At 34.7% G+C, this 21,330-nt stretch overlaps 1 pseudogene; it reads right to left on the minus strand.

The window, feature by feature from the left end:
- Nucleotides 1–673: 673 nt before the first annotated feature.
- Nucleotides 674–19,131, minus strand: LOC109496329 (annotated as a pseudogene).
- Between the last annotated feature and the right edge of the window lie 2,199 nt (nt 19,132–21,330).

Below are 21,330 nucleotides of genomic sequence, written 5' to 3' on the forward strand. Positions count from 1 at the left end.
GGGTATCACATTGTGGTTTTGATTTGCATGTAGCTAAAGACTAGTGACATTGAGCTTCATTTCATGTGTTTTTGGGACATTTGTATATTTTTTGTGAAGAAATATCTATTCATGTTTATATTCACTTATTAAAGTTGCCTTACTGTAGATTTATAAAAGTTTTAAAAAATATAGATACTAGATTCTTAATAGATATATGATTTGTAGATTGTTTCTCACATTATATAGGTTTTCATTTTACTTTCTTGATAATGTTTTTTGACATTTTAAATTTGAACTTAAATTTATCCATTTATTTTTGTTGCTATTGCTTTGAGTGTCATATGTAAACTCTTACTGCCAAATTCAGGGCCATGAAGATTTTCCATGTTTTCTCATCAGAGTTGTACAGATTTACCTGCTGTGTTTAGGTCATTGATCCATTTATAATTAATTTTTGTATATGAAAAGAGGTAGAGGTCCTTTATTCTTTTTATGTGTATATGTTTGCTTACAAGTACCACTTATTGAAAAGACTACTTTTTTTTCCTCACTGAATGTTCTGGCACCCTTATTAAAAATCAGTTGACTATAAGCCTGAAGCAACCACAGAGACTCACTAATGGTTAATATTCAACAATAAAATTATAGGCACTATCTGACTGTGGATCCCAAAGATTTTGGAAGAATGTATTCACCCATGTACAACAGCAGAAAACCCCTTCCATTCACAGATGCCACCAACAGGCCCTCCCAGAATTCCAGACCAAGCTACCTGCTGAAGGCTTTCCCCTGCAGATGTCAGCCTGTGGAGACAACAAGAGGTGACTGTTACTGTAAAATGTAAATTCACTAGTGCAAAGATTTAAGAAGTATAAAAATTCAGGAAAACAACACCATGAATGGAAATTAATAAAGTTTCAGTAACTGACTTTAAAAGATCAGTGAACTGCCTGACAAAGAATTCAAACTAATAATCTTAAAGAAACTCAGTAAGATAGAAAAGAACACAGACAACTAAACAAAATCAGGTAAACAACAGATGAACAAATGGAGAGGATCAACACAGAAATGGAAACCATAAAACAAAACCAAATCAATATCCTAGAGTTGAAGAATGACTGAATTAAAAAATTCAAAGGACAGTTTCAACAACAGACTTGATTTATTAGCAGAAAGAATTATTGAACTCGAAGAGGTCATTTGAAATCATCCAGTTATAAGAGCAAAAACTAAGAAAAAAATAATGTAAAAATATTTATAAAGCTTACGGGACTTGTGGGGTCCCATCAAAAGAAACAATATATGTGTTATGAGAGTACCAGAAGGAGAGAAGAGTGATAAAAGGGAAGAAAACTTATTCAAGGAAATAATGCATAAAAAACTTCCCAAATTTTGGCAGGGGAATGGACATCCCAATTCATGAAGATTGAAATTACGTAAATAGGTTGCAACTAAAAAGATCTTTACAAAGCAAATTGTAATTAAATTGTAAAATGAGAAACCCAAAGAGAGAATTTTGAAAACAACAGAAGAATGATTTGTCCCATATAACAGAACTTCCATAAGAAAATCAGCACATTTCTCAGCAGAAACCATGCAGATAAGAAGGGTATGGGATGATATACTTAAACTACTAAAAAATATCTTGCCAACCAAGAATATCATAACCGTCAAAGCTACCCTTCAAAAATGAAGGAGAGATAAAAACATTCAAAGGTAAACAAAAGTTAAAGGAATGCATCACCTCTAGACCTATCTTAAGAGAAGTGCTAAAAGGTGTTGTTCAAGTTGAAACAAATAGGCAGTAAACAGAAACACGAAGATGTATGAAAGAACAAGTCTCACTGGTAAAGGTAAATATATAAATAAATACAGAACATTTTAATTTTGGAATGGCAGTAGATAAATGATTTTTAACCCAAATATAAAAGTTAAAGTGCAAAAGTTTTAAGACTATAATGACAAATATTTCATGATGAAAACAAAATATAAAAAGGGGTAAACATTGAGGGGCACCTGGGTGGTTCAATCTATTGAGCATCCAGCTTTGGTTCAAGTCATGATCTCAGGGTTTGAGAGTTTGAGCCTTGTGTTGAGCTTCATGCTGCCCATGAAGAGTCTGCTTGGGATTCTTGCTTTCTCCTCTGTCTTTGCCACTCCCCCACTTGCACTTTCTCTCTCTCTGTCTCTGTCTAAAAATAAATACACTTTAAAAATGAAGAAACTGTTGATATCAATACCATAAACTGGGTGGGGATATTAAAAGTGTAGAGCTTCCATATTTGATAAAATTTAAATATCTATCATCATAAAATAGACTATAAGAGGTTCAATGGAAACACAGTAGTAATGATGAGGGGAAAAAAAAAACTATGGTAGATACACAAAAGATAAAAGGAACCTAAGTCTATCACTTAAAAACACATCAGAGTGGCTCAGGTAGTTAAGTGTCTTTCGCTCGGGTCATGATCTGGTGATTCAGAAGTTCAAGCCCTGCATTGGGTTCTGTAGTGACAACTCAGAGCCTGGAGCCTGCTTCAGATTCTGTCTCCCTCTTTCTCTGACCTTCTTTCCATGCTATGTCTCTCTCTCAAAAATAAACATCATCAGGGAAATACAATTCAAAACCACAATGAGATACCACCTTACACCTGTCAGAATGGCTAACATTAACAGCTCATGCAACAACAGGTGTTGTTGAGGATGCAGAGAAAGAGGATTTATTTTGCATTGTTGGTGGGAATGCAAGCTGGTGCAGCCACTCTGGAAAACAGTATGGAGGTTCCTCAAAAATTGAAAATAGTACTCCCCTACGACCCACCAATTGCACTACTAGGCACTTATCCAAGGGATATATGTGTGCTGTTTTGAAGGGACACAGGCACTCCCATGTTTATAGCAGCACTATCAACAATAGCCAAAGTATTGAAAGAGCCCAAATGTCCATCGATGGATGAATGGATAAAGAAGATGTGGTATATATATACACAATGAAGTATTACTTGGCAATCAAAAAGAATGAAATCTTGCCATTTGCAACTACGTGGTTGGAACTAGAGTTTATTAAGCTAAGTGAAATTAGTCATTCAGAGAAAGACAAAAATCATATGACTTCGCTCATATGAGGACTTTAAGAGACAAAACAGATGAAAATAAGGAAGGAAAAAAATAATATAAAAACAGGGAGGAGGACAAAACCTAAGAGACTCATAAATATGAAGAACAAACTGAAGGTTACTGGAGGGGTTGTGGGAGGGCGGATGGGCTAAATGGGTAAGGGGCTCTAAGGAATCTACTCCCGAAATCATTGTTGCACTATATGCTAACTAACTTGGATGTAAATTTAAAAAAATTAAATTAAATTATAAATAAATAAATAAATAAATATTAAAAATAATTAAAAATACACATTAAACCATGAAGACTGCAAAAGAACAAGAAAAAATTAATACAATGACAATAACTTCTTATTTATCAATGATGACATTAAATGTAAATGCATGAAATTTACCAGTAGAAAAACAAAGTGATTGAATGGATTTTAAGACCCAATGAATAATCCAATTTACAAACAGACAGAAGACATGAATAGACATTTTTTCCAAAGAAGAAATACAGATGGCTAATAGATGTGAAAATGGGCTCAACATCACTGATCATCAGGAAAATAGAAATCAGAACTACAATAAGATATCACCTCACACCTGTAAGATTAGCTAAAATCAACAACACAAGAAACAACATGTGTTGGTGAGGATGTGGAGAAAGGGAAACCATCTCTTAGTGTTGGGAATGCAAACTGGTACAGCCACTCTGGAAAACAGTATAGAAGTTCCTAAAAAAAGTAATAAAAAATAAACTATCCCATGATCCAACAATTGTACTACTAGGCATTTACCCAAGAATACAAGAATACTGATTTGAAGGGATGTATGCACCCTGATGCTTATAGTGGCATTAGCTACAATAGCCAAATTGGCACAGCCGAGGTGTCTACTGATTGATAATGGATAAAAAAAGAAGTGATATATATATATATATATATATATATATATATATATATATATGTATATAATGAAATATTATTCAACCCTCAAAAAGAATGGAGTCTTGCCATTTACAACAACATGGATGGAGCTGGGGAGTGTTATGCTAAACAAAGTAAGTGAATCAGAGAAAGACAAATACCATATGAGTATATTGAATTTAAGAAATAATGTGGGAGGCCCTGGATAGCTCAGTCTGTTGAGTGTCTGACTTTGGCTCAGGTCATGATCTTGTGGATCATGGGTTCAAGCCCTGCATATGGCTCTGTGCTGACATCTCAGAGCCTGGACCCCACTTGGAAATCTCTCTCTCTCTCTCTCTCTCTCTCTCTCTCTCTCCCTGTTCCTTCCCTACTTGCACTCTGCCATTCTCTCTTTCAAAAATAAACATTAAAAAAATAAGAAATAATGTGGAATTTAAGAAATGAACAAAGGGGGAAAAAAAAGAAAGTGAGGCAAACCAAGAAAAACAGACTATTAACCATTGAGGACAAACTGATGGCTACCAGAGGGGGTAGCTGGGGGGGGTGGATAAAATAGTTGATAAGGACTAAAAATGAACTTATTTGTGATGAGCACTGGGTGTTGTATGAAAGTGTTGAATTGCTATATTATACACCTGAAAATGGTATTACACCATATATTAACAAAATATTACTTAAATAAAAGCTTTAAAAAGAAAGAATACCTAAATATATGCTGTGTACAAGAGACTCACATCAATTTAAGGACACACATATCCTGAATTTGAAGGAATGGATAGATATTCTATGCAAAAGGCAAACAAAAAGAGCAGGTGTGGCTATAATTCTATCAGGTAAATCATATTTTAAGTCAAAAATTCTCACAAAAGTCAAAGAAGGTTATTACATAATGATAAAGGAACCAATTATAGAGGAAGATATAATAATTAGACATTGATTTTATCCAATAGAAAATCTCCTAAATATATAGAGCAACACTGACATTTAGGGAGGGATAAATAGCAAAACAATAACAGTGGTAGACTTCAATACTCCACATTTAATAATGGATAGGTCATCCACTTAGAAAATCCATTATGAAATTGTAGTCTTTTAAAAAATTTTTAAAGATTTCATTTATTTATTTTGAGAGAGAGAAAATGGGGAATGGTCAGGGAGAGAAAGGGAGAGAGAGAGAGAGCGAGAGAGAAACCCAAGCAGTCTCCATGATGTCATTGCAGAGCCTGATGCATGGCTTGATCCCATGAACTGTGAGATTATCACCTGAGCTGAAATCAGGAGTGAGATGTTTAACCAAATGAACCATCTGGTGTCCCAAGAAATGCAGTCTTGAAAAATACTATAGACCAAATGCACCTAACAGACATGTACAGAACATTCCATCAGACAGCAGCAGAATACACTTTCTTTTCAAAGGAGCATGGGTCATTCTCTAAGTTTGATTAAATACTAGCTCACAAAACAAGTCTTGGAAAATTAGAGAAGTCAACAATCACTCCAAATATTGTTTCCAAACACAATGGAATAAACATCATAACAAATGCCCTCATAATACCCATCATAAGCCAATATCCTTGATAAACTGAATGCAAAATCCCCAAATAAAGTATTAGCAAACAGAATTCAGAGCCATATTAAAAATATTATATGCCATAAACAAATGTGACTAATCTTTGGGAATCAAGAAGTATTTAATATAGGCAAATCAATCAATGTGGTATGCCACATTAATGGAATAAAGAACAAAAGTCTTGATTAATTTAATAGATGTATGAAAAGCATTTGGCAAAACTCAACAAAGTTTCATTAAAAAACAAATTTGCAATAAGGTAGGTCTAGAATGAACTTACCAAACACTGAAAAGGCCATATATAAAAAGGCCACAAAAAAAAACTTGATCAGTGGTGAAATACTAAAAGTCTGGAACTTGCTCATCTTTCACAACTATAACTGCTTACTCACTGAGCAACTACCCCTCATATGGCCTTTCCCCATCCCCTGATGATCACAATTATATTGTCTATTTCTATATATTTGACTATTTAGAGGCATTACATAAGATAAATCACACATTGTCTTTCTGTGTCTGGCATTCACTTAGCATAATATTCTCTTAGTTTATCCATGTTACTGCAAACAGTAGTATTTTCTTTGTTTAGGCTGCATAATATTCCATTTTATGTATAGACTACATTTTCTTTATTCATCTCTTGACAGATCTGCTGATCTGATTCTGAATCCTGCAATACGACATAATATTTCCATGTCTAGGCTAATGTGAATAAGTGCTAAAATGTACACTGGATATCTATTCAAGATTCTAATTTCAATTCTTGATTTACATTTCCCTAATCATTAGCAATATTGAGCATCTTTCCATATACCTGTTGTCCTTTTGTATGTTTTCTTTGGAGAAAAGTAGTTCAATTCCTTTGCTTATATTTAATCAGGTTGTTGTTTGCATTTTTTTGCTATTGAGCTACAAGAGTTGTTTATATATATATGTATATTTAAATTGCCTTTGATCAAATATATGGATTATAATTATTTTCTTCCATTTTATAGACTGCCTGTTGTTTTCTTTGCTGTTCGGAGCTTTTAAATTTGATGCACTCCTACTTGCCTATTTTTACTTTTGTTGCCTGTGCTTTTGATGTTATATCCAAGAAATTTGGCAAGACCAATATCAAGAAGCTTCCTTCCCCCTTTGTTTTCTTGGGGATTTTTACAATTTCAGAAATTACATTTAAATCTTTAATTGAAGTTGAGTCAATGTTTAATGTATGGTGTAAGATAAAAGTCTAATTTTATTTTCTTGGTATAGATATCATGTTTGCATTATACCATTCATTGAAGAGACTATCTCTTCTACAGTGTGCATTCTCAGCACCCTTCTTGAAGATTAATTGACCATAAGTTTATATCTTGCCTCTACTTTTTGTTCCATTGGTCCACATGTCTATTTTTAGTACAATACTGTTTTGACTACTGTAGCTTTTTACTATATTTTGAAATTAGGAAATGTGATATAGTCAGCTTTTTTTTTCTATTTGCTTAACATTGCCTTGGCTATTCATGATCTTTTGGGATTTCATATAAATTTTAGAATTATTTCTTCTTTTGAATTATTTCTATGTCTGTAAAAGTTGCTTCTGGACTTGTGATGGAGATTTCACTGAATCTGTAGATCACTTCAGGTAGTAAGGATGTTTAACAATATTAATTATCCCAATGTATGCACATGAGATGTTTCTCCATTTATTGGCATCTGCTTTAATATTTTTTTCCTCAGTGTTTTATAGTTTTTAGTTTACAAGCCTTTTACTTCCTTGGTTAAATGTATTCCTAAGTAATTTATTCCTTTTGATAACCAAATGAGATTACATTATTAACTTCCTTTATGGATAGTTAATTCTTAATGTATAGAAATAAAACTAACTTTTACATGGTTCTTTTAAATCCTGCAACTACTGAATTTGCTTGTAGTTCTGATAGTTATTTTGTGCATTTAAAAAAAATTTTAATGTTTATTTATTTTTGACAGAGAGACAGAGCATGAATGGGGGAGGGGCAGAGAAAAAGGGAGACACAGCATCCGAAGCAGGCTCTAGGCTCTGAGCTGTCAGCACAGAGCCCGATGCGAGGCTCAAACCCACGAACCGTGAGATCATGACCTTAGTCAAAGTCAGACGCCCAACTGACTGAGCCACCCAGGCGCCCCTATTTTGTGCATTTTTAAGGTTATCTGCATATAGGAATATGTCATATATAAGCAAAGATAATTTAACTTTGTTCTTTCTCATATGGATGTATTTTATTTATGTTTTTTGTCCAACTGCACTGACTAGGATTGCCAGTACTAAGTTGAATATAACTGGTTAGATTGGATATCCTGGTCTTGTTCCTGATCTTATAGGAAAATATTTCAAATTTTCACCATTGAGCATGATGTAAGTTGTGGACTTGTCAAATATGGTCTTAATTTTTATTTCTTCTCTTCCTTCTTTACAAGTGTGTGTGTGTGTGTGTGTGTGTGTGTGTGTGTGTGTGTTTTAACATGGAAGAGTGCTGAATTTTGCCTAATAGTTTTACTGTATCTACTGAGATATACATGTCATTTTTATCCTTCATTATGTTAATGTAATGAATCGTATCGATTGATTTACATAGTTTGAACCTACCTTACATTTTTAGGATAAATTGTATTGTTCATGGTGTAAGATTTTTTTAAATATTCTTTTGATTTTTTTCTTTTTTTTTGCTAGGAGGATGAAAGTGATTGCTGTTCTCTTTGGATAAATATTAAGAAGCACAACTGCTGGAAAATATGTAAGAGTAATATTTTGTTTAGTAAAAATAAAGCAAAATTAAACACCAAACTGTCCTCTAAATTGGCTGTACTATTTTGTATTTCTAACAGCAATGTATGAGAATTGCTGTTTTTTCTCTTGGCAGCACTTGGTATTTTGAGAATTCTTAATTATGGCCATTCGAATAGGTATATAGTCATATCACATTGTTGGTTTAGTGTTCATTCTCCTGAAAACATATGATTTAGATTACATATTCATGTGTTTATTTGTTATATGTATATCTTTTTGGTGAGGTGTCTGTTAATGTCTTGGCCCATTTTTACATCGACTTGTTTGTTTCCTTATTATTGAATTTTAAGAGGTTTTTATGTATATTTTGGATAACAGTCCTTTACAGATGTCTCTTTGCAAACATTTTCTCCAAATATATGGTTTGTCTTCTCATTCTCTTGCAATATCTATTGCAGAGCAGAAGTTTCTAATTTTAATGAAGTTACTTTATCAATTATTTGTTTCATGATTGTGACCTGGGAGTTATATATGAAAGGTCATTTCAAACCCAAGGTCATGTAGGTATACTCATGTTTTTTAAATTTAGATCTGTGGGGCACCTGGATGTCTCAGTTCGTTGAGCATCCAACTATGGCTCAGGTCATGATCTCATGGTTCATGAGTTAGAGCCCTGTGTTGGGCATGTGCTGACAGCACAGAACCTGGACCCTATTTCAGGTTTTGTGCCTCCCTCTCTCTCTACCTCTCCCTCACTTATGCTCTCTCTCTCTCTCAAAAATAAATAAACAATATTTTTGTAATAAATAAATAAGGAGATTTAGATCCTTGAGTTAATATTTGGGCAGTGTATAAGTTCTGTGTCTGGATTAAATTTTTGCATGTGATTGTACAGATGTGCTGACACCATTTGTTGAAGACATCACCTTTGCTTCATTGTATTATTTTTCTCCTCTGTAACGTATCAGTAAACTATATTTATGGTCGTCTATTTCTGGACTCTATTCTGTTCTAGCGATCTATTTGTCTATCCTTTAATGATTATCACACTATCTTGAATACTGAAGCTCTATAGTAAGATGTGAAGTTTTGCAATGTCCAGTTTCCAACTTTGCTCTTCTCTTTCAAAATTGTGTTGGCTATACGAGGTATTTTGGGTCTCTATATAAACTTTAGAATTAGTTTGTCAAAACCCATAAAATACTTCGCTGGACTTTTGATTGGGATGGCATTGAATCTATAGATCATTTTGAAAATAACTAAAATTTTGGCAATATTGAATCTCTTACACACTAGCTTTCCAATTCTTCTTTGATTTCATGCACTGGAGTTTTGCAATTTCTTCACATAGATATTATATATAATTTGTTAGATTTATATAAATGGATTTCAGTTTCTGAAGCTATTGTAAATGTTATTTTTAAAATTTTAAACTCTAATTATTGTTGATATATAAGAAAGCAATTCACTCTTGTATATCACCTTTGTATCTTACAACTTTGTTATAATCATTTATTAGTTCCAAGATTTTTATTGTTGTTCATTCTTTCATATTTTTGACATAGACAATTATTTAATCTACAAAGGTAGTTTTATGTCTTCCTTCCTAATATATATACTAGTTAGTTCCTTTTTCTTGCTTTACTGCTTTAAGAAGGACTTTCAGAAATTGTTGAAATGAAGTGGTGAGAAAGGTTATCCTCATCTTGTACCTGATCTTCAAAGGAGAGCTTTGAGTATCTCACCATTATCTATGATGTTAACTGTAAGTTTTTAAGACACTGTATCATTTTGGTAAATGTTCGTCTCTATATCTAATTTACTGAGAGGTTTTACTCATGAATTGGTGTTGAATTTTGTCCAGTGATTTTTCTGAATCTGCTGATATGATCATGTGTGTTTTTTCCTTTTACTTTATTTTCCTTTTGGATAGCATTAATTAATTTTAGAATGTTAAAATAGTTTTGCATACCTGGATCAAATATTGGTCATGATACATAATTATTTTCATATGTTTTTTATTTTAATTTACTAATATTTTTTGAAGAAATTTTACTTCTTTGTTCCTGAAATACACTGGTCTGTAGATTTGTTTTCTTTTAATGCCTTTCTCTGAATTTAGTAATAGAGTAATTTTGGCCACATAAGTGAGATACAAAATATTTCTTCCCATTCCATCCTCTAAAGGAGACTGTAGAGAATTACTATAATTCGTCCATAAATATTTGGTAGAATTTGCCATCGAACAAAAATGGGCATTGTGCTTTCTGTTTTGAAATTTGAATAATTATTGATTCAATTTGTTTAAAAAGTATCATCCTATCTAGCTCATCTGTTTCTTATTGTATGAGTTTTGGAAGATTATGTTATTCAAGGAATTAGTCTATTCCATCTAGATTATCAACTTTGTGGGGATATGGTTTTTACTAGTATTTTTTCATTATCCTTTTAACTTACCTGGGGTCTGCAGTTGTATAACCTATTTAATTTCACTTTTTTAAAGTTTTAATTAAATTCCTGTGAATTAACATTAATGTAATATTAGTTTCAGGTGTACAATTTAGTGATTATTCATTTACATACAACACTTGATGCCCATCACAACTGTTGCACTTCTTAATCCCCATCACAAAAATAAACCCATCCCCCCACCGACCTCCCCTCTATTAACCATCATTTTATTTTCTGTGGTTGAGTCTGTTTCTTGGCTTGCCTCTCTCTTATCCCCCACTATGATCACTTGTTTTTTTCTTAAATTCCACATATGAGTAAAACCATATGGTATTTGTATTTCTCTGACTGATTTATGTCATTAACATAATAATCTCTAGCTCCATCCATGTCATTGGATATGGCAAGGCTTCATTATTTTGTATTGCAGAGTAGTATTCAATTATATATATTCCATTATATATATATATTCCATTGTGTGTATATATATATATTCCTATATATATATATATATATATATATATATATATTGGTGTATATATACCAATTCTTTATTCATTTGTCACTTGATAGACATTTTGGTTCTTTCCATAATTTGGTTACTATACATAATACTGCTATAAACATTCGAGGTTCATGTATCCCTTCAAATTAGTCTTTTTTTTTTATTCCTTGGGTATATGTTAGTAGTATTATTAGAAGATCAAAAGGCAGTTCTATTTCTAACTTTTAGAGGAACCTCCATACTATTTTCTACAGTGACTGCACAAGTCTACATTCCCATCAACATTGTAAGAAGGTTCTTCTTTCTCCACATCCTCACTAACACATATTGTTTCTTGTGTTGTTGATTGTAGCCATTCTCGTGGGTGTGAAGTGATACCTCATTATAGCTTTGACTTGTATTTTCTTTTTTTTTTAATTTTTATTTAATGTTTATTTATTTTTGACAGAGAGAGAAACAAAGCATGATAGGGGGAGGGGCAGAGAGAGAGGGAGACACAGAATCCGAAACAGGCTCCATGCTCTAAGCTGTTAGCACATAGCCTGACACGGGGCTCAAACTCACTGACCGCGAGATCATGACCTGAGCCAAAGTCGGACGCTCAACCGACTGAGCCACCCAGGTGCCCCGACTTGTATTTTCTTGAGGATCATTGATGTCAAGCATCTTGTCATGTGACTGTTGGATATCTGTATGTCTTTTTTTGGGGGGGAATGTCTGTTCATGTCTTCTGCCCATTTTTAATTAGATTATTTGGTTTTGAAGTGAAGAATCTTATAAGTTCTTTATATTTTTTGTATACTAACCCTTTATTGGATATGTCAATTGCAACTATATTCTCCCATTACATAGGTTTCCTTTTACATATGCTGAATATTTCCTCCAGTTTGAAGGTTTTTTGTTTTGTTTTGTTTTGTTTTTATGAAGTCCCAATAGTTTATTTTTGTCTTTGTTTCCCCTTTCCTAAAAAGACATACCTTGTAAGAACTTTCTATGGCTGGTATCAAAGGGATTACTGCCTGTGTTTTCCTCTGGGATTTCATGGTTTCCTGTCTCACATATAAGTCTTAAATCCATTTTGAATTAATTTTTGTGTATGGTGTAAGAAAGTGGTCCAGATTCATTATTTTGCATACTGCTGTCCCATTTTCCCAACACTATTTGTTGAAGAGCCTGTTTTTTTGATTAGATATTATTTCCTGCTTTGTTGAAGATTAATTGACCATATAGTTGTGGGACCATTTCAGGATTCTTAGTTCTGTTCTATTGATATGTGTGTCTATTTTTTTTGTGCCAGTACCATACTGTCTTGATCACTACAGCTTTGTAATAAAACTTGAAGTCTGGAATAGTGATGCTTCCAGCTTTGCTTTTCTTTTTAAAAATTGCTTTGGCTCTTTGGTGTCTTTTGTGGTTCCATTCAAATATTACAACTGTTTGCTCTAGTCCTGTGAGAAATGCATTAGTATTTTGATTGGGATTGCACTGAATGGGAGATTGCTTTGGGTAATATATACATTTATAGATATAGATATAGATATATAGATATTACAGATAGTTTTTCAATACATGAGCATGGGATGCTTTACCTTTCTTTGTGTCATCTTCAATTTCTTTCATCAGTGATTTATACCCTTCAGAGTACAGGTTTTACTCTCCTTGGTTAGGTTTATTCCTAAGTATTTTAGGGTTTCGGTGCAATTGTAAGTGAGATTTATTCCATGATTTCTCTTTCTGCAGATTCATTGTTGGTGTATAGAAATGCAGCATGTTTGTGTACATTGATTTTGTAACCTATGACTGTACTGAATCGTGTATAAGTTCTGGAAATTTTTTGTTGCAGTATTTCAGGTTTTATATATATAGTACCATGTAATCTGGAAATACTAAAAGTTTGACTGTTTCCTTGCTGATTTGAATGCCTTTTATTTCTTTCTGTTGCCTGATTGCTGTGGATAGTACTTCCAAAACTATCTTAAATAACAGTGGTGAGAGGGGGCATTCCCATCTTGTTCCTGACCATAGAGAAAAAGCTCTAGATTTTTCTTCATTTGTTGATATTCTGGTTGGCCTGTTCATTATTTAGTGTCATGTTGTTTTACCTCTACGTGTTTGTGTTCTTTTCCATTTCTTTCTTGTTTTGAGCTCAAGTTTCATACTTCTGTGTTCAGAAAAATATGTATGGTATAATCTCAATCTCTTTGTACTTCTTGAGGCTTGAAATGTGACTTGTACTATGTGATCTATTCTGGAGAATATCCTATTGCACTTGAAAAGAATGTGTATTCTGTTGTTTTACAATAAAATATTCTGGATATATCTGTTAAGTCTATCTGGTCCAGTTGACATTCAAAGCCATTGTTTCCTTGTTGATTTTCTGTTTAGATGGTCTGTCTATTAATGTAAGTGGGGTGTTAAAGTTCTCTATTATTATTGTATTATTATCAATGAATTATTTTATGTTTTATATATATATATATATATATATATATATATATACACTCCCATGTTGGATGCATAAATATTTACAATTGCTAGATCTCCTTGTTGGAGTGTCCCCTTTATGATGGTATAGTCCCATTTTTCATCTCTTGTTATAGTCTATTTTTTTAAGTTTAGTTTTCTGATATATATATTGCTACTCTGTCTTTTCATGTCCATTTGCATGTAAATGATTCTTCATACCCTCATTTTCAATCTGCAGGTGTCTTTAGGTCTAAAGTACGTTTCTTGTAGGTAGCATATAGATGAGTCTTGACTTTTATCCGTTTGGATGTCCCGTGTGTTTTGACTTGAGTGCTTACTCCATTTACATTCAAAGTAATATTGATACATGGGTATTTAGTGTCATTTTATTTCTTGTTTATCATTGTACATGGAGATTTTCTCTGATCCTTTCTTGTCTTTGTCACTTTTGGTCTTTCCTTCCCACTCAAAGAGTCTTCTTTAATATTTCTTGCCAGGATAGTTTAGTGGTCATGGACTCCTTTAGTTTTTGTTTGTCTGGGAAACTCTATCTCTTCTTCTATTTTGAACCATAGCCTTGCTGTAAAGAGCATTATTGGGATGCAATTTTTCCTATTGAGCACTTTGAATATATCATGCTACTCCCTTCTGGCTTGCTAAGTTTTTGTTGAGAAATCTTTTTATTTTTTTATTTAAACATTTTTAATGTTTTTTTTATATTTGACAAAGAGAGAGAGACAGAGCATGAGCAGGGGAGGGGCAGAGAGAGAGGGAGACACAGAATCTGAGGCAGGCTCCAGGCCCCAACCTGTCAGAACAGAGCCCAACTTGAGCTCAAACTCACAGACCGGGAGATCATGACTTGAGGTGAAGTCGGATGCTCAACCAACTGAGCCATCCAGGTGCCCCTGTTGAGAAATCTTACGCTAGTCTTATGGGTCTTCCCTTGTAAGTTAAGCACTTCTTTTGTTTTGCCACTTTTAAGATTTTTTTCATTACCACTTTATTCTGCAACTTTAATAGCAATATATCTTGAGGTGTGCCTGAGTGGCTCAGTTGGTTAAGCTTCTGACTCTTGATTTCAGCTCACGTCATGATTTCCTGGTTTGTGGGATTGAGCCCTGCATCAGGCTCTGTGCTGACAGCGTGGAGCCTGCCTGAGATTCTCTCTCTGCCCTTTCCCTGTGCACATGCTCTCATTCTTTCTCTCTCTCAAAATAAACTTTAAAAACAAATTATTAAATTAAAAAGTCTTGATGTTTGCCTGATTTTGTTGATTTTGATGAGAATTCTATGTGCTTCCCGGATCTGGATGTGTATTTCCTTCTGAAGATGAGGGATACTTTCAGCTATTATTTCTTCAACTAAACTTTCTGCCCCTTTTTTCCTGTGTCTCCTTCTGGGACTCCTATACTAAAAATGTTATTACATTTTATGGAGTCACTGATTTCTCTAAGTCTACTCTTTTTTATTTATTTATTTTATAAGGAGAGAGAGAGAAGAGAGGAGGGGCAGAGAGAAAGGGAGACAGAGAATCTGAAACAGGCTCCAGGCTCTGAGCTGTCAGCACAGAGCCTGATGTGGGGCTCAAACCCACAAACTGAGATCATGACCTGAGCTGAAGTCAGACACTTAAGCAACTGAGCCACCCAGGCACCCCTAGTTCTTTACTTCTTTTGTTCAGCTTCATTATTGTCCATTATTTTATCTTCTAGATCACTAATACATTACTCTGCTTTTTCCAGTCTGGTGTTTATTGCAGCAAGCCAGTTTCCAATCTCATTTGTGGCATTTTTCATCTCTGATTCATTCTTTTTTAAAACTCTTTTATACCTGTTGTGTTTCATTGATGTGTTCTTTTCTCAAGATCATTAAATATCATTATGATTTTTGCTTTAAATTTTTCCTTAGGTATTTTACATCTATCTGTTTTTTTCTACATCTCTGTCTGGGGTTTTATATTGTTCTTTCATTTGTTTTAAATTCCTCAGTTTTGGTATTTTGTTTACGTTTCTGCCTTCTCTGTGTTAGAAAACTCCATTATGTTTCCTGCTTCTCAGGGTAATGGGTTTAGAAAGAAGAGGTCACATAGTGCTCAGGGTCAGGAGCTTCATGCAGTGCCTGTGGTGTGTGCTGTGTGTGCTCTGCTACTCTATTCCGACTTCTCTATCTTTCAGGCCAGTCATCTGCAGAGGCTCTCCTTGCTTGATGTGGGCAACGTTTGGTCCCTGGGCTGAATGTGGTGACTTTTAACTAGTTGTGCTCTGGTCTGATTGATATGCTTGTGAAATGAGACCTGACACCCAGTCTACCAGAACCACGGCCCTTCAGAACTCTCTAGTCTGGAAACGTGGTGTGGGCAGGGGTTTGTCCTGATCTTCTAAGGGGAATGTCCTGACATGCTGGGACTGAGTCAAGCTTGACTGAGAAGGGCAGTCCTTCCAGATCACAGGTGGTGGAGCTCGATGTAAACAAGTTAGGCAGCCAGTGTCCAAGCTAAGCAGCTTCCTTTCAGGTGGCTCTGTTTATGCCCAGTGGTGGGGGGAATTGTCCCCAGACAGCTTCTTTTTTCCTGGAGAGGCACCTTGTAAATGCTGCCTCTCAGGGAAGCTCCTAGAATATAAAATATCTTCCCTGTGTGCCCCAAGCATTTTTCATATTGCTGTTTCTATGCTGTCTGCCCCCATGGTGTTTGCTTTCATTATTTCCAGGAGCAGCGCAGTAACCTCCAGACCCTATTCCCAGTCTTCTGACCTTTAAAACCCCAGGTTTTAAATACATGGTGTGGACAGAAGCATGCTGATCTTCTGGAGACCAGCATGCTGAGGATGACACAAGCTTGACCAAGAAGGGCAGTCTCACCAGAACACAGGGAGATGGGTCTTGGTGTAAGCAAGTTAAGCAACCAGTGGGGTCTTTTCTGAATTTCATGCAGGTTTTAAGATTTTTTTGTCTTTGAAAAATGCCACTTGAATTTTGATAGGAATTCATTGATTTTGTAATCACATTGAGGAGCATGAATACTTTAACAATATTTTGTCTTCAATCCATGAACTCAGAATGTCTCTATTTACTTGTGTCTTCTTCAATTTCTTTTATCAATATTGTACAGTTTTAATTGCATAGGTATGTCAACTTCTTGGTTGTATATATTCATAAGTTTATTATTTATTTTCATTCTACTGTAAATGAAATAGTTTTCTCAATGGCTTTTACAAATATGTCATTGTTAGCATATAGAAACACAACTGAATGTGCATATTAATCATTTTATCCTGTAACTTAATTAAATTCACTTATTGTAATAGTATTTTAGTAAAGTCTTTAGCTTTTTCTATATGTATGATGATGTCTTCTGCAAACACAGTTATACTATATGTTTTCCAGTTTGTGTGCCTTTGATTTTCTTTTATCGAATAGTTATCTGGATATTGCTACCAGTAATAGAATTGATTAGAATGAACATTCTTTTCTTGTTTCTGACCTTAGAAAAAAGGTGGTTTTTTTGTTTGTTTTGTTTTTAAATTTTTTTTCAACGTTTATTTATTTTTTTGGGGACAGAGAGAGCATGAACGGGGGCGGGGCAGAGAGAGGGAGACACAGAATTGGAAACAGGCTCCAGGCTCTGAGCCATCAGCCCAGAGCCTGACGCGGGGCTCGAACTCACGGACCGGCCTGGCTGAAGTCTGACGCTTAACCGACTGCGCCACCCAGGCGCCCCAGAAAAAGGTTTTTAATTTTACACCATTGAATGTAACATTTACGGCCTTGTCATGGATAGCTTTTATTATGTTGGGATATATTTCATTCATTTTTTTTTAATTTTTTTAACGTTTTTTTTATTTTATTTTTGAGACAGAGAGAGACAGAGCATGAATGGGGGAGGGGCAGAGAGAGAGGGAGACACAGAATCGGAAACAGGCTCCAGGCTCCGAGCCATCAGCCCAGAGCCTGACGCGGGGCTCGAACTCACGGACCGCGAGATCGTGACCTGGCTGAAGTAGGACGCTTAACCAACTGCGCCACCCAGGCGCCCCTGGAATCTGTATTTTTAACAAGGTCCACCACTGTTGTGGGGTAGAAGGTATATAGTAGCATGATTTGTCTTTATAGTTATTATCAGCTAAACCTTTGAATTAGGAATAATAAGCAGGAGCTAACACTTATATTTTGGTGTTTTGTTTTGTTTAAATTTTTTTTTAATGTTTATTTATTTTTGAGACAGAGAGAGACAGAGCATGAACGGGGGAGGGTCAGAGAGAGAGGGAGACACAGAATCGGAAACAGGCTCCAGGCTCCGAGCCATCAGCCCAGAGCCTGACGCGGGGCTCGAACTCACATACTGCGAGATCGTGACCTGGGCTGAAGTCGGACGCTCAACCGACTGAGCCACCCAGGCGCCCCTATTTCATTCATTTTTTAAATATTTTTTCAGCTTTTTGAAACTGTTTATTTTCCATTAACCTTATTTCTTTTTTGTTTCTCTGTAGAAAAGCAGCTTCAGACAAGTCAGTGGTTGTTCCTACCTATTCAGTAGCTCGAGCAGTGGGAGCTGCAGACCAGTCTTCAGTGGCAGGACGAGTGCTCCAGTCCTCAGTAGGGAATTGCTGACTAGGCACAGAGGGCACCTGCATGCCTTCAGACCAGTTTGTGACTTCAAGTGGAGTAACAGTGAACTCAGGAACTGGAACAGTCCATTCACCCTGAAATTATTCCTTGGTCACAGCCTTTATGGCAGCAGCTTGCTCTTTCTTTTCAATCTCTTCAGGATCCCTATAGAAGGAGAGATCAGGCTTGACCTCCCATAGGTGTTCACAGGAAATGGTGCCACACATGCACAGAACTTCCTGGGCCAGCATCCACCACATCAAGCCCACCGAGTGAGCTCCCTTGCTTTTGCAAGGGATGGCAATGTCCACATAGCGCAGAGAGTCTGTGCTACACAGACCGATGGCAGGCAGGTTAACATTAGAAGCTTCTGTGAGTGGTCAGCCCTGGGATCAGTAACCACGAGAAGTCTTGGCTCCCAGAAAGCTGCCTGGATGTTGTTAGTGAAGGTTCCAGGAGTGAAGCGGCCAGCAATAGGAGTGGCTCCAGTAGCAGCAGCAAACTTCAGCACAGCTTGCTGGCCAGTATTCCGGGATGATATGACACTGACATCAGCTGGATTTTCAATAGCAACAATGGAATGAGTTGCCAGCAGAATCTTCTCCTAAGGTTCTCTTCAGATTTATGATGTAAATACCATCACTTTTCCTTTTTTAGATGTGCTGTTCCCTTTGGAAGTCAAGGTTGGTGCCATCTAAGTGGGTTCCTGCTGCAAGAAATTTGAGGACATCGTCCTTCATTTGCAGGACATCAAGGGCTCTGGACATTGTTGAAAGTTTCCCTTTAAGTTACAATGGGAATACAAAACAATACCCTATGGACCCCTCCCTGGGTAGCATGGAAAAGCGGATATATTTCATTTATACCTAATTTGTGAGAGTATTTATCATTAAAAGATGTTGAATTTTGCCAAATGCGTTTGCTGTATCATTGAGAAAATTGTATGATATTTATCCTTTATTTTGTTAATGTGATGCATCAGCTTTATTGATTTGTGTATGTTGAAATATCCTGGAATCCAATGAATAAATCCCACCTGATCATGGTGTGTAATTTTTTTTTTATGTGCAGTGGAATTTGATTTGGTAATATTTTGTTAAGGATTTTTGCAATGGATTTTATCAGAGATGGGGTCAATAATTTTATTTTCTTTTAATGTCCTTACATGGTTTTGATAACAGGATAATTTTGTCTCATAAAATACCTTTGTAAGTGTCCCTTTCTCTTCGAACTTTTAGAAAGATTTGAAAAGTTTGGCATTAATTCTTATTTAAATGGTAGAATTCAACAGTGACTCATCTGGTCCTAGATATTTACTTGTTGAGAGGTGTTTCATTATTGTTATAATATCCTTAGTAGCAATTTGTCCAGATTTTCTATTACTTTATAATTAAATATTGGTAGGTTTTCTGTCTCTAAGAGTTTCTGCATTTTTAGGTTATCCAATTATTTGACATATAATTGTTTATAGTATCATGTGATCCTTTGTGATTCTATGGTGTCATATATGATGCCCTTTCATTCATTTATAATTTGATATATTTGAGTTTTCTATTTTGTTTTCTTACTCTAATTAAAGATTTTACAATTCCATTTACTTTGTAAAAAAGAAAAACAACAACGAAAAACAACCAAAATAATAGTTTTATTGATCTTTTCTATTGTCTTTCTAGTCTCTATTTTATTTTTTTTTATATTCTGACCTTTGTTATTTTCCTGTATTTCATAACTTTGGGTTCAGTTTGATCTTTTTATTCCAGTTCATGGAGATATAAAGTTATATTGTTTAAGAGGTTTTATTTATTTATTTTTTTAATGTTGCTTTTCATTAAAAACTTCGCTCTTAGAACTGGAGTTTCTGAATCTCATGTTTTGGTATGTTGTAATTCAATCTTTTTTGTTTCAAAGTATCTTTTGATTTTCTTGTTGATTTCTTCATGGACCCATGGGCTATTCAGGCACATTTTGTTTAGCCCTCAAATGTTTGTGAATTTTCAAATTTTGTTATTTATATTGTACTCTAGTTTTATATCTTTGTGGTAAGAAAAGATCCTTGATACGAGTTCAAACTTTTTTAATTTGTTAAGACTTGTTTAGTTGCCTAAGAAGACTCTATCATGGGAATGTTTTGTATGCACTTAAGAAGAAAAAGCATTTTGATGCTGTTAGATAAAATGTTCTGTAAATGTGTTTTAGGTCAATTTGTTCTAATGTGTAATTCAAGTCCAATGTTTCCTTGTAGAATTTCTGTCTAGATGATCTATCTTTCTTTGAAATTGATATGCTGAAGTCCCCCTACTAGTATGGTATTGCTGTCTACTTCTTCCTTCCAATCAGTAAATATTTGCTTTATATATTCAAGTACTCCAATGCTAGGTGCATACATATTTATAATTGTTATGTCCTCTTGATTAATTCAGCTCTTTATCATTTTATAACATTATTTTTTGTTAGAGTTTTTCACATAAAGTCTTTTTTACCTGAATATGTGTAGCTGTCACTGGTTTCTTTTGATGTCCATTTGCATAGACTATATTTTTACATCCTTTTACCCTCATTCTTTGTGTCATTATAGCTGAAGTAAGACTCTTATAGGCAGCTTATAAACATTTATTATTTTTATTTATCCAGACACTGTATATTATTTGATTGAATAATTTAATTAATTTGTATAAAGTGATTATTGATGCATAAGTTTTTATAGTAGCCATTACGCTAATTGTTGTAGGTGTTTTATAAGGCTTTCCACCCCCTCCTTTTCTTCTATTCCTGTCTTACTTTCTCATTTGTTGATTTTCTGCTTTGATTCTTTTCTCTTTATCTATTGTCTATCTACTGTAGGGTTTCACTTTATAGTTACCACGAGATTTACAACAAAATCTTATAATTATTGTAGTCTACTTTCAGCTGATAACACCTTCAATTACACACAGAATACCTACATTTTTCTTCTTCTCCAACAAAAT

The sequence above is a fragment of the Felis catus genome, chromosome X (genome assembly GCF_018350175.1).
Source record: "Felis catus isolate Fca126 chromosome X, F.catus_Fca126_mat1.0, whole genome shotgun sequence".
Lineage (NCBI taxonomy): Eukaryota > Metazoa > Chordata > Mammalia > Carnivora > Felidae > Felis > Felis catus.